Consider the following 6,192-nt stretch of genomic DNA (forward strand, 5'->3'; position numbering starts at 1 on the left):
CAGCTAGCGACAATATAGTAGTAGCAGTCATACGCTAGCTAATTTGACCTATACTATGACCAAAGAGCAGATAAAATTGTCCAAAAAATATTTACTTTAGGGGGGGCTACCTCTTAAACAAGCTATTTTAGCCCTAAAAGGTACAATATACTTTGTTCTTTGTGTATGGCTTCCTTTTTACTGTCACCACTATTTGTTTGGGCACCCTTTTGTTGATTTGGCTGCGTATTAGAGCAACACTGAAAAGACAAAAATAATAATTATACTTCTAAAATTAAGTGGGGATGTTAGAAGTTGTCATTGTCTGGAGAGAAAAGTCATAGTTTTGCAATAGAACATGTTTTTTGATCATATTTATTGAAGGTCAAATGGGACAAAATTAAATAAATAAATAAAAACATCTTTAAATTATTGATCAAATATGTCATTAATTGATAATAATTGGAAATAAATACATAAACGTGTTATTAAATGCATCAATAATGTATTTAATGTAAAAGTGCATTTAATTTTTTCATCAATTATTTAAATATTTACTTATTTAAACATTTAATCAATCATGTAAATTATTGATTCGATTATTTATTTACTAAATCAATGGCTCTTCCACTTTTCTGTGGACCTTCGACTGGTCGCAATCATTGAATAACTCCGACATCTTGAAAAAATTCCTCTACTTTATCTATCGTTCGCAATCCTTATGAGAGACAAGACGACAAAAGTTATTTTTTTTTTTTTTTTGCATTCTAACATGTAAAAATGGGCTTGTTCTAGGGCAGGGGTGTCCAAAGTGCGGCCCGCAGCTAATTGTTTACCGGCCCGCCACACATTCTGGAAATACTATTGTAAAAATAAAAAAGAACATTAAAAAAAGTGGAATGAGGTGAAATCTAACGAGAAAAAGTTGCAATATTGACACAAAAGCTGCCATGCGGGCTGTTTTTTTTTCTTTTGTCTTTCTTCATTTTTCTCTTTTTGCCAATGCTCAAAAAAAATAAAATAATGACAAACAATCCATGTTATAATGAATTATTTTCAGGGCTCCAATTACTTCAAATATTTCACTTTAAAATGTTTTATGTGGTAAATATTGCATATATTGTGTAGTAGCCATATAAAAACATCAAAGTTTTCTTTGACAAAAGAGCATAAAACGAACAAAATAATAGTTCCAGCATAAAATCAACAGATATATCTGAAGTTGATCTCGTAACTTAAGTGTTGAAAGTAAAAGAAAAACCTAATAAACATGTATCACTTTATGAGTGGGGAACCTTTTGGATCCCAAATATATTTAGTGATTTTTTATTTATCTTTTCACTGTGATTACTCAAAAATATGAAATAATTCAAATCAATGGTGTCCTGCATTATTGATCTTTTAGGGCTCTAATTACTAAATACTGCATATTTCAGTTGTACTATAAAATAAAACTAAGTTGTTTTTGACAGAAAAGCCATAAAACATTTTTTTAAATTTGTATTACTTTATATCAACTTGAAGTTGATATAGGGATTTACTGTAAGCGCAAAATAATTTAAAAAAAATAATAATCTGACTTATTTTCAACATTTAATGACTGAGACCCTTTATGGTCCCCGGGACCCCTAAAGGTAAAATAAATAAAAAATGCATATATTTTGTTATGGTTTGAAAATGAAAAATATCAAAATGGCCCCCACATGCTTTAATTTTTCCGTGTGCTGCCCTCAGTGGAAAAAGTTTGGACACCCCTGTTCTAGAGGAATCAATTCTACCTCTAAATCACTTTAAAAATGCATTCAAAAACCATCAACAATACTTCATTTATGTTCCGTAACCTGTACAAAAACCAAACTGTAGCAACATTGTTATTGTAAGCGCGAACACTGAGGAAGTCTTTTTCTAGCGTACTAACACATCGGCGTGCTACAGTGTTAGCAGTAAAAGCTAGCCACGAAAAGAGATAAGCTAGCTTCTACGTCAGCACGAAACGCGTTTGAGTTTATAATGCACAACACTGCGATAGGACACCAATCTGCACTGGCTGAAAAACATGAACAATCATATTACAGTATCTGTAAAGTATTAACCCACATTTCATGTTTTGTTTGTACACAGCTAGCCAGACAGCGTAAGTAATGTAGTGTTAATAACGCGCATGACGTTCTGCATGTATCATGATCGATATAAAGTGTGACTCACTCGATGGACAGTTGTCTGTTTGGTCCAGCTGGCCGGGACGTTTTTTCACAAATTATTTGGGGGTAATCGAAATAGCTTGTCCACAAACTCCACATTTGCAGCTTTGCGTCACGCCGACCACACTCTCTCGGCTTCCGTCTGCGCCAACGTTTCACCCTCTTCTCCGTGCTCGCTTCTATAACCAGTAGTTCATCCTCCGTATATTCAGCTTCAAAAAGATAAAGTTGTGAATCCTCATTAGTCCAAAAATAGTCATCTTTGTTGTCTGTTACCAAGTCTACCATGATTAGTACACACTAGTGTTTGTTTCTGGACGTAGGAACACACATTTGTTGCCAAAAGTCAGTTGCTATGGAAACGGAAATAAATGCACCGAAGAATTTGTTCCGGCAATGATTAAAATGACAAAAATACAGTAAATATTAAATGTTGTTATAAACATGTCTGTTATTACATTATATATAGACTTGCAGTGTGTAGATAAAACACTGATGGAGGGTTTTAAAGTTGTTCTAGAGGGCTTTAAAGGTACAGCGGCGACTGCCATCAGCCGTGTCTTCCAAGCGTTTTTTATCATCTTTAAAATCCTAAAAAGAAAAAGCTGTGTGTTCTTGTCTCTCATAAAATTGTGAACGATAAGCAAAAAAAAATGTTTAAGTGCCGTTCCCCGTTAACTTCTACATGCTCTGGATCGGCAGGTTTTGCTTCCACATCTTCCGCAAGGTATCAAATATCTACAGTACCTCCAACTCCCGAAAAAGTATGAGTTTATCCTCCTCAGCCGCAATGTTTGGAAAGACTTCGAAGTTCCAGGCTTCAACAGCTAAAATAGATTCATGAAGCACAGAGGTTCATGAAACATTTTGTATAAATGATTTATTCATAAAATATTTATATCATGAAATACAAAAAATATATAATGATTAAACACACTTTTACATTAAATAGTATTTAATTCCAATTATAATTTTTTAATGACACATGTAAGTCCTTATTCAAAGATATACATTTTTGTTTCTTTTTTTTCCATTTTCATTTGACCCTCCATAATATAGAGCAGGGGTCCCCAAACTTTTCGACTCGGGGGCCGCATTGGGTTAAAACAATTTGGCCGGGGTCTGGGCTGTATATAATATATATATATATATATATATATATATATATATATATATATATATATATATATATATATATATATATATATATATATATATATATATATATATATATATATATATATATATATATATATATAATATAATACTATATATATATATAATATATATATGTATATATATATATATATATATATATATATATATATATATATATATATATATATATATATATATATATATATATATATATATATGTATATATATATATTAGATATACATACTGTATATATATTAGATAAATATATATATATATAAATATACATATATATATATATATATTAGATATATATACAGTATATTATATGTATATTATATATATATATATATATATATATATATATATATTTATTAGATATATATAGCGCACTTTCAGCGCGCGCGATGATGTCACATTATCGATGAGAAAATGCATTTTTAGACAATATGATTTGCCTGAGTGGCTAGGAGACACCGTGAGTAGCAAGCCGTACAAAGTAGATAAGAAAATAAATAATAATAAGAAAATAAATAAATTAAAAATGTTTTTTTTTTTTTTTTATACTTGGGACTTCCCGCGGGCCTGATTTTGGACGCTGCCGGGCCGGATTTGGCCCGCGGGTCGTAGTTTGGGGACCCCTGATATAGAGGTTCATGAAATAATCAAATAAATTATTAAAATAATGAAATAATTAATTAAATATTAAAATCATGAACTCAATAATTAATTAAATGATAAAATAATTAAATGTACTTTTGCATTAAATAAATTAATGACACTTTTATTACGAATTTATGTGTTTAATTCCAAGTATAATTAATTAATGACACATTTAACTCATTTATTTATTTTTTCTTATTTGTTCCTCAATGATTATCATACTTTTCACTCGTAAGACTGTGTCTTTATTGTTTTTTTTTTAAAATAACCATGTTTTCTCATAAAAATCAGACTTTGTCTCGTGAATGTTCTTTTCAGTGTGACCCTAACATCCCTCCCCCTACATTTTCAATTAGGAAGATAAAGTAAACATAGTGGCAGAATAAACGCAAAACAAACCTTCCGTTTTATCCTGTAAATAAATGAAACATGAAAGAAATCCAAGCGGAACCCGTATTGTGTCGGCGTGGCGGTACATTGAGGTGAAGAGCGTGGGTCGGGAGAACAGTCAGCGGGCAGTGTTTAGCCTGAGCAGAACACAAACAGAACAGTCTGGGTTTGTTTGTCTTTTTTTTGGGTTTACAGGGAGAAAAAAACACCTCACAGGAGTTAGAAAAGGTCACCGGCTGTCACGATGAATGGGGATTTGAACGCTGTGCGAGGACAAGGAGGCCATGTTGAAAAGACGGCGTCACATTCATGAGCGGGGGCCACTTGGACAGGTGCGTCAATGGAATGATTGAAGAAAGGGGGCGCCGTGGCACATACAGTACATAGGTTACATAGGGGGTAGAATAGCTATACACACACTGTACACTCGCTAGGATACACTTTACTGTACAAATCAACACTGGCCGGCTCTCAGTACGTCTTTCTCTAAATAGTAGCTCTATCCATCATCAAAAATAAATGTGAGATAGTTTGTCCCGTAAGTGTTTACATTCCCTGCCATCGTTACACGTGTAGGACAGGATGAAAAACAGTCCGCTGATTAACCCCGTGGGGTGTCCTACACCCGCCGGGTGCTTCTCCAAAAGTGCTGCTGCTCAGAATGTACACAAACACATGTGATCGTCCATTTACATTTACACACACACACACACACACACACACCCACACACACACACACACACACACACACACACACACACACACACACACACCCTTCCTGAGTATGAACTGTAGGTTTTGGCTCTATTCTTACAAGGAAATACTAGATAGTAGCAGGTGTAGAAAGAACTTCATAGAGGAAAATAAGTTGGCCTTGTTTTTAATGGTCGGCCAACATGGTTTTGTAACATCTCTAACAACACAATGATTACCTGACATATCAGACACTTTCGGCACTATTGACCGTGCTTTTTTGTCAATGTGGATGTATAGTTTATTTTGTGCTTTACGCCTTCAGCACAGGTAGTTGTTTTTGATATCACATTTTGCTGGACGATACATTGTCACATAAAAGATTTCCTACAGACAATACTATTGTCAGACCAAATGAAAGTACTAATGTAATCATAATATATAACAATGATGAAAGTAACCCTTTCCAACACAATAAACTTTAATTTCTCATTGGTATTTTTCTACCAATGTAATTGGATGGTCAATAACTTTTCATTATCTTAAATAAGTGAACAAACAGAATTATAAAATGGACTCTCAAACTTTTCAATAAACATTGACCATCTTGCATTGCATTTCTTGCATTGCATTCTTTATTTGTTGCCGTCACTTTCCAAAAGATTTTGGCATATTGGTTCGTTCGTTGGAGAGTATGACTTAGAGCAGGGCTACTTCACTCAAGTGTTCTCCCGGGACACGTATTCAGACAGCTAAGGTGCTATCATTTGAAAATCCATCCATCCATCCATTTTCTACCGCTTATTCATTGGAAATTGTCCATTCAAATGTTGACCTCACCAACTGAGGTCACACATACAGTCAGAAATGAAGCCTTAAAATAAAACTGAATGCTGGTCAAAGATCCTCCTCTATGACAGGAACACTGAGCTGTTTTTCAGAAATTTGCTGCCACAATTTTGGTCGCTACAATGTTGTGAACGGAACTGGCGTGCATGTATGATGTCATTTACGGGCTAAATTTGGCCAGTTAAATAGCCCTGACCTAAAACTCCAAAATGACAAAAGAAATAAACAAGCTGAGATGAAAAAAGTATTTGGGGAACATTC

Source organism: Entelurus aequoreus, linkage group LG11 (assembly GCF_033978785.1).
Source record: "Entelurus aequoreus isolate RoL-2023_Sb linkage group LG11, RoL_Eaeq_v1.1, whole genome shotgun sequence".
Classification (NCBI taxonomy): Eukaryota; Metazoa; Chordata; class Actinopteri; order Syngnathiformes; family Syngnathidae; genus Entelurus; species Entelurus aequoreus.